The sequence below is a fragment of the Siphateles boraxobius genome, unplaced genomic scaffold (assembly GCF_051911475.1).
Source record: "Siphateles boraxobius isolate OS27281-9 unplaced genomic scaffold, OSU_SipBor_1 84, whole genome shotgun sequence".
Taxonomy (NCBI): domain Eukaryota; kingdom Metazoa; phylum Chordata; class Actinopteri; order Cypriniformes; family Leuciscidae; genus Siphateles; species Siphateles boraxobius.
The window spans coordinates 2,384,274-2,393,231 of record NW_027509213.1 but is presented as its reverse complement, the minus strand read 5'-3'; the positions used below and the strand labels follow the sequence as shown (position 1 = coordinate 2,393,231).

At 44.3% G+C, this 8,958-nt stretch overlaps 1 pseudogene across 1 annotated transcript; it reads right to left on the bottom strand.

The window, feature by feature from the left end:
- Positions 1-6,527: 6,527 nt before the first annotated feature.
- On the bottom strand, positions 6,528-8,700 carry LOC143730996 (leukocyte elastase inhibitor-like; annotated as a pseudogene). The gene is made up of 5 exons (XR_013200682.1): positions 8,616-8,700; positions 8,419-8,536; positions 8,055-8,197; positions 7,787-7,972; positions 6,528-7,674 (listed from the first exon to the last, which is right to left on the bottom strand). The product of XR_013200682.1 is annotated as a leukocyte elastase inhibitor-like (transcript).
- Between the last annotated feature and the right edge of the window lie 258 nt (positions 8,701-8,958).

Here is an 8,958-nt window from a genome sequence, read left to right as displayed (position 1 = left end):
CGTTCATTCAACGAACGAAATGACTCGAAAAAAGATTTGTTCATTTTGATGAACGAGTTCGAACAGGATCACAAACGTGCATCACAGAACAGAGCAAGGCGAGCATTTGTGCTTATAAAACTTAATTTTTTATTTATTTTGTAAATGACTGATCGTTTCGCTAGATAAGACCCTTATTCATCGTCTGGTATCGTTTAAAGGCTTTTGAAGCTGCGCTGAAACTGTCATTTGGTCCTTGAAACGTTTGTGTCCTATTGAAGTCCATTATATGGAGAAAAAGCCTGGAATGTTTTCATTAAAAACCTTAATTTCTTTTCGACTGAAGAAAGAAAGACATCGACATCTTGTATGAAATGGGGGTGAGTAAATTATCAGCAAAAGTTTTTAAAAGTGAACTAATCCTTTAACGTTATCTTACTAGCTATTTATAACTTATAGAAAGAGTGCAACGTTATAAAGTTACATGTATTGCAAAATACATAATGATTTGAGGACCAAGTTTGTAGTCAAAGTATGGGCAGGCCAAAGTCAATGTAAAGCATATTGTTGATGTTTCGTCCCTATTAGTGAATGTTCCATAACTGTTTATAATCCGCCGTCATTGGTGATCCTGCTTACTAGCCTGCGCGTTCACGGCAGGCTCCGCTGTGGGGGAGGAGCTGTGGAGGGAGGAGCTGTGGGGGAGGAGCTGTGGGGGGAGGAGCTGTGGGGGAGGAGCTGTGGAGGGAGGAGCTGTGGAGGGAGGAGCTGTGGAGGGAGGAGCTGTGGGGGAGGAGCTGTTGGGGAGGAGCTGTGGAGGGAGGAGCTGTGGAGGGAGGAGCTGTGGATGGAGGAGCTGTGGAGGGAGGAGCTGTGGATGGAGGAGCTGTGGAGGGAGGAGCTGTGGGGGAGGAGCTGTGGAGGGAGGAGCTGTGGAGGGAGGAGCTGTGGGGGAGGAGCTGTGGAGGGAGGAGCTGTGGAGGGAGGAGCTGTGGGGGAGGAGCTGTGGAGGGAGGAGCTGTGGGGGAGGAGCTGTGGATGGAGGAGCTGTGGAGGGAGGAGCTGTGGAGGGAGGAGCTGTGGAGGGAGGAGCTGTGGAGGGAGGAGCTGTGGAGGGAGGAGCTGTGGAGGGAGGGCTGTAGCGCAGCAGAGAGCAAGGGGGTTGGACCTGTAAATTGTGCTCGTTCAAATTTTCAGGCTAAGTCAACATTTTCTCAAAACTCCCTACTGCAGCTTTAATTATTCAGTAAAACTATATGTTATTGCGAATATTATTGTTACTCGTTCATCATTGTGTCAGTGTTTTATTTGCTGAACTAAGCTTGCTTCCTTGCACGAAGAGCAGCATAGTAACGAAACGCGTTTGTCCATTTAGGGCCACTGTAGAAACATGTTGGTGCATTTCAATGTAAGGGAACCGGCGGTGTGTGTAGACAGAAACTGCTCATTCTAAGGTAATACAAATATAATGGCTCATTAAGTAAGGTCTTTATACACCACTGAAAACTTATTTTTCAAGGTAGTGAGGAAATGCGCTCTGTAGCGTGTGTTCGCTGTAGCGCTGTGTGTTTGGAGTAAAAGTATGGGCAGGCCAAAGTCAATGTAAAGCATATTGTTGATGTTTCGTCCCTATTAGTGAATGTTCCATAACTGTTTATAATCCGCCGTCATTGGTGATCCTGCTTACTAGCCTGCGCGTTCACCGCAGGCTCCGCTGTGGGGGAGGAGCTGGGGAGGGAGGAGCTGTGGGGGAGGAGCTGTGGGGGGAGGAGCTGTGGGGGAGGAGCTGTGGAGGGAGGAGCTGTGGAGGGAGGAGCTGTGGAGGGAGGAGCTGTGGGGGAGGAGCTGTTGGGGAGGAGCTGTGGAGGGAGGAGCTGTGGAGGGAGGAGCTGTGGATGGAGGAGCTGTGGAGGGAGGAGCTGTGGATGGAGGAGCTGTGGAGGGAGGAGCTGTGGGGGAGGAGCTGTGGAGGGAGGAGCTGTGGAGGGAGGAGCTGTGGGGGAGGAGCTGTGGAGGGAGGAGCTGTGGAGGGAGGAGCTTTGGGGGAGGAGCTGTGGAGGGAGGAGCTGTGGGGGAGGAGCTGTGGAGGGAGGAGCTGTGGAGGGAGGAGCTGTGGATGGAGGAGCTGTGGAGGGAGGAGCTGTGGAGGGAGGAGCTGTGGAGGGAGGAGCTGTGGAGGGAGGGCTGTAGCGCAGCAGAGAGCAAGGGGGTTGGACCTATAAATTGTGCTCGTTCAAATTTTCAGGCTAAGTCAACATTTTCTCAAAACTCCCTACTGCAGCTTTAATTATTCAGTAAAACTATATGTTATTGCGAATATTATTGTTACTCGTTCATCATTGTGTCAGTGTTTTATTTGCTGAACTAAGCTTGCTTCCTTGCACGAAGAGCAGCATAGTAACGAAACGCGTTTGTCCATTTAGGGCCACTGTAGAAACATGTTGGTGCATTTCAATGTAAGGGAACCGGCGGTGTGTGTAGACAGAAACTGCTCATTCTAAGGTAATACAAATATAATGGCTCATTAAGTAAGGTCTTTATACACCACTGAAAACTTATTTTTCAAGGTAGTGAGGAAATGCGCTCTGTAGCGTGTGTTCGCTGTAGCGCTGTGTGTTTGGAGTAAAAGTATGGGCAGGCCAAAGTCAATGTAAAGCATATTGTTGATGTTTCGTCCCTATTAGTGAATGTTCCATAAATGTTTATAATCCGCCGTCATTGGTGATCCTGCTTACTAGCCTGCGCGTTCACCGCAGGCTCCGCTGTGGGGGAGGAGCTGTGGAGGGAGGAGCTGTGGGGGAGGAGCTGTGGGGGGAGGAGCTGTGGGGGAGGAGCTGTGGAGGGAGGAGCTGTGGAGGGAGGAGCTGTGGAGGGAGGAGCTGTGGGGGAGGAGCTGTTGGGGAGGAGCTGTGGAGGGAGGAGCTGTGGAGGGAGGAGCTGTGGATGGAGGAGCTGTGGAGGGAGGAGCTGTGGATGGAGGAGCTGTGGAGGGAGGAGCTGTGGGGGAGGAGCTGTGGAGGGAGGAGCTGTGGAGGGAGGAGCTGTGGGGGAGGAGCTGTGGAGGGAGGAGCTGTGGAGGGAGGAGCTGTGGGGGAGGAGCTGTGGATGGAGGAGCTGTGGAGGGAGGAGCTGTGGATGGAGGAGCTGTGGAGGGAGGAGCTGTGGGGGAGGAGCTGTGGAGGGAGGAGCTGTGGAGGGAGGAGCTGTGGAGGGAGGAGCTGTGGAGGGAGGGCTGTAGCGCAGCAGAGAGCAAGGGGGTTGGACCTGTAAATTGTGCTCGTTCAAATTTTCAGGCTAAGTCAACATTTTCTCAAAACTCCCTACTGCAGCTTTAATTATTCAGTAAAACTATATGTTATTGCGAATATTATTGTTACTCGTTCATCATTGTGTCAGTGTTTTATTTGCTGAACTAAGCTTGCTTCCTTGCACGAAGAGCAGCATAGTAACGAAACGCGTTTGTCCATTTAGGGCCACTGTAGAAACATGTTGGTGCATTTCAATGTAAGGGAACCCGCGGTGTGTGTAGACAGAAACTGCTCATTCTAAGGTAATACAAATATAATGGCTCATTAAGTAAGGTCTTTATACACCACTGAAAACTTATTTTTCAAGGTAGTGAGGAAATGCGCTCTGTAGCGTGTGTTCGCTGTAGCGCTGTGTGTTCGCTGTAGAGCTGTGTGTTCGCTGTAGGGCTGTGTGTTCGCTGTAGCGCTGCGTGTTCGCTGTAGCGCTGCGTGTTCGCTGTAGCGCTGTGTGTTCGCTGTAGCGCTGTGTTCGCTGTAGCGATGTGTGTTCGCTGTAGCGCTGTGTGTTCGCTGTAGCGATGTGTGTTCGCTGTAGCGATGTGTGTTCGCTGTAGCGCTGTGTGTTCGCTGTAGCGATGTGTGTTCGATGTAGCGCTGTGTGTTCGCTGTAGGGCTGTGTGTTCGCTGTAGCGCTGTGTGTTCGCTGTAGCGCTGCGTGTTCGCTGTAGCGCTGCGTGTTCGCTGTAGCGCTGCGTGTTCGCTGTAGCGCTGCGTGTTCGCTGTAGCGCTGTGTGTTCGCTGTAGCGCTGTGTGTTCGCTGTAGCGCTGTGTTCGCTGTAGCGATGTGTGTTCGCTGTAGCGCTGTGTGTTCGCTGTAGCGCTGTGTGTTCGCTGTAGCGATGTGTGTTCGCTGTAGCGATGTGTGTTCGCTGTAGCGATGTGTGTTCGCTGTAGCGCTGTGTGTTCGCTGTAGCGCTGTGTGTTCGCTGTAGCGCTGTGTGTTCGCTGTAGCGTTGTGTGTTCGCTGTAGCGCTGTGTTCGCTGTAGCGCTGTGTTCGCTGTAGCGCTGCGTGTTCGCTGTAGCGCTGCGTGTTCGCTGTAGCGCTGCGTGTTCGCTGTAGCGCTGCGTGTACGCTGTAGCGCAGCGTGTTCGCTGTAGCGCTGCGTGTTCGCTGTAGAGCTGCTAGTTCGCTGTAGCGCTGCGTGTTCGCTGTAGCGCTGCGTGTTCGCTGTAGCGCTGCGTGTTCGCTGTAGCGCTGCGTGTTCGCTGTAGCGCTGCGTGTTCGCTGTAGCGCTGCGTGTTCGCTGTAGCGCTGCGTGTTCGCTGTAGCGCTGCGTGTACGCTGTAGCGATGCGTGTTCGCTGTAGCGCTGTGTGTTCGCTGTAGCGTTGCGTGTTCGCTTTAGCCCTGTGTGTTATGGACTAGTTATGGATCTTATATTGCATTTCTGTCAATAGATCCTCAGAAATATTACACAATGCACTTTTACCATTTGCGTAACCAAGAAAAACTTTTATAAAACTTTTTTTTTAAATGGATGTTTTGTACGTTCAGAAAACTGAAACTGAAAATGTTTTAAAATTTCCTATTTTAAAATTTGCAACAAAGAACACATCATTTACAAGAGCTCAAGAATAAAAATATAAAACAACATCTTTCTTGAAAATAAAAAATAAGGTATATTGTTTGAGAATTTGCATTTATGAATGGTAAATGCATAAGGAATGATAATAAAAATAAGGTTTGCATACAGAAATTGACTCTTCCCTGGCTCTATAATGTTCACACAAGACAAAAGTAGTCTGCTAGTTGTAGGCTGTATATAGGGTCTGTATACATTAACACAAGTGAATTAGCCTTGCTTTAATAATTAATAACCCTTCATCAGTGATCTCTTGACCTACAGTCAAGCATCACTGCTGGATATTAAAGGCCAGCTGGGAAACGTTGGATATGGGTCATACTGAGAGATACTGAGAGACACATACATGAAAACAAAGACTCATTATGTGACACGTGGGTCTTTCACAGGAACACTCTGTTCTGTACATTTTGTTCTACATGTCAAGAAGGGAGAAACACGGACCGCGGACACACGTGATCATAAAGAGCTCTGACGCCATCTGCCGGCGATGACGTGTGATTGAACACCACACGAGACGCTCAAGACACACTTTAAAATGTTTTAATGCCAAATGCAACAATTTAAATAACTAATCATTTCAAAAGAAAGATAAAACAAGCGGTTGTACTTTTCATTTAAACAATGAAACAATAAATGCAGAGCTCAAAATAAAGACATATTGATAGTTCTCAGACATTAGTGTTTTTTTATATATAGCCTAATACAGTGAATTTTAAGTAAGACATTTTAAGTGACCTTCTGGGACCACTGTTTAGGGGACTCCGAGGCTAGTTGTCACACTTTTTTACTCCAGTGAATATGTTTGTTTTTGTTTTATATACACAGACTCTAAAAACTCTTGACAAGTATTGTTATTATTAACTAAAATTAAAAATTAAATTACTTTGGGTAGTTAAAATAAAGATGAAATAAAATATAAATATTAGATGAAAAACTTAAAATTAAGAAATGTTTATTTATACATTTAATTTGTTAAGTTTCTAAATTACTAAACTAAAACTGAAATAAAAATGAAGGCTAAATTGAAATATTTGGGGGAAACCCACCAGAATAAAATAAACAAAAGCTCATAACAATATTACTACACTTAAAATAAAATTTAAATAAGCTTTATTTTAATTATTAAATAGACTATAATATTAAATATATTATTAATAATAATAATTATTATTATTATAAAACAACATTGGAAATGACATAAATGTGATTGAACATATTGCCTCATTATATATAGACTATTTATAGGCTTTTGTTACAAGGTCGTCTGATTCTAGATCAATCTGAGTGACATAAGTCTTCAAAAAGATTGTTTTTAGTTTTGAGTTGATCTCTGAGTTTGGTCTATATTTAGTTGTCAGTCTTTACTCATCTTTTTGTAACCACAGATACGTTTGTGACACTTTTTATTGGCTTTTCATCAAAACATGACAATTAAACTCAAATACATGAAATGCAGTAACAACCCCCAATCTAACTTAAAGTATACCCTCATTATATTATATTCATTAAACTGCTTATGGTAGGTTTTTTTTTAGCAACTTTTATACAGTAATATTACGTAACAGAATTCTCAAATGGTAAAAATATAAAAAATAACATTTTAGCCAATCAAAAATTTAAGTTATATATGTATATATTACACCATACACCCTGATATGACATTGATAAAAATTAACTTATTTTACTCATTAAAATGGTAGATTAATTTACTCTCTTTCCGTGTTTTTCCCCTCAACAATCTTTTTTAGAAACCAGTTTTCTTTGAGTTTCATTGGCACCAGAGTTTGACCAGTTTATTTGTAACAGCGGTTTACAATAAAAGATAAATACAATAAAGACTCAAACAAAGCAGGTTTTATTGAAGAATTGGAAATATTTATTAATTTACTCTCTCCCCGGACTCTGCGGTCAGCTGTGTATTATTAACCTTGTAAACTCCATCTTTATAAGCCCAGTTTATTCATTGCTAAGTCTTGTATGTGTCACAACTGCATTTCTGAACGCTTCTTTGATTATCTGTTCCATGGTTTTGACCCTGTTTTTGACCCTGTTCTGGTATCTATTTGGATTGTTTGGCCATGTTCTGACCTTTTGACTGTTTTTCTGTTTGCAGGTAGGGACCCTCATTATGCCAGCGTGTTAGTGTGGGGCTATTTTGAGCCTTGTTAGTGGTATTAACTAGCGATTTTTATTTTTACTTATTCTATGCCCTATATACTAGCGTTATAAGCTAATCTGTGGTAAAACTAAAGCTAAATCTGGGTACATTCGATTATTATGAAATCACATCCCAGAGAACGGTCGACTCGGTACCCATGTGTTAGTAACCCTAGGTTCATTTTGCACTGGAATTGTCCTTTAAACTAGCTGGAAGCGTCTCATACAGCAGGACTCACTCATGGAGAGCAGAAGCGTCCGTAAAACAAAATGCTCTTGGTTGGATTGTGTCGGACGAAGAAAAGGAAAGGATGGTCTGCGTTGAAGACCTTCGGGAAGGTATAACTCAAACACCTACTGTAGAAGCCAGTGGCTGCAGCCGCTTCGGTTCCTTCCTCGTTGACTTCAACAAAGGCTTTATGGATCACCTTCGACACCACCAGGTCGTTGTTGGAGGACATGCCTGAAAGATTCACCTTCTTCTCGTCAAAAACATCCTCCATTCCCATGCTGATCAGAAGACACTTCCAGTCGTAGGTTTCCTCCATCTTGAATCTAGGCAGAGATATTTGAACCTCTAGTTGACGCATGACTTCTGGATTGGTCCACTCCATGAGCTTCTCGTAGGTCAGTGCCTTTTCAAGCTGGATAATAAGAGAGACATGTCAGATAAATAGTTGAAATAGTCAAAATGAAAACAGTTCTACAAGTAAACATCTGACTGGTCAAGGCTGGCTAATTAAGCATTCAAATCACCTTCTGAAGGCCAGTGGTGTCGTCTTCCATCTCGTTAGGAAGGATGATCAAGATACTGAGATTCTTCCCGTCATACGGCAGCTCCAGAACCTGACTGTTGATCTCTGGGATGAAGGCCAGAGAAAACTTCTCCTTTCTATAATCTTTACTCCACCACTCCATCACCTTCACTGGTTTAGTTTTATTCTGACAAACATAAATGGAAACACATTATAAACCCTTCATCATGTCTGTTAAAGATATTTTTACAAAGAGCATGAAATCCCACCTTGTTCAGCTTAAACTGCCCATCTCTGGTGGATTCCTTTGGGAATTTCATCTCCCAGTTTCCCTTGAAGTAGATGGCATTCACCAAAACCAGTTTCGTCATCCCATCGATGGCTCCCTGTGGCAGCAAGTCCTTGATCTTCTCTAAAATACAAATGGACATTGTTCACTTTGAGGAGTGATTTGAACTGGTTGGTTTGATATTTTTAATATATATCTCAACTCAAGAACCCATGAAGCCAAACATGGCCATTGAAAAGACAATTTTGCTGAATCTAAAGTGCTGCAAAAAACATGAAAAAAGTTTTATTTGTAAGAGTGAAGAATAAGTTTCAAATTGAGAATAAGTTTATGCTGGATTTCACCTTGTGTTTTTTCCTCCACCCATTTGTTGATGTTGACACGAGCAGCCTCTGATTCGTTCTTGAAGTCCACCTTCTCCAGTCCGGCTTCATAGTAGCTTTTTGCGTCATTGAGGAATTTCTGCTACATAGCAAACCAATTAAGGTGTAAACGATTTGAGAACATTTCCAGAACCTCCAGTGAATAAACCGAGTCTTACCTCAACAAAGTGGTAGGATTGCTCTCCGTAGAGGCGGTTGGCAAGACTCAACATACGGGACGCCTGGTTTGTTCAGCTCACTCATGAACTTGTTGAAGCTGGAATGAATTTGATCCTCAGGTTTTTCCTCTGGACATTTCTGTTTGCATCAACAATATCAGATTTAATCAGTTGAATCAGACAAACCTAAAGGATACATGCAACGCCAGACTCCTTGTGGAGTGGACATGGCCTTTCTTAGCGCCTCCGAAGCAGACAAACAGCTGCTCAGACTTGCAAAACTGGCTGGTTCTGTCCACATATGCTCGCAAAGTACGAACAAGACACAGGGTGCGTCTCTGAG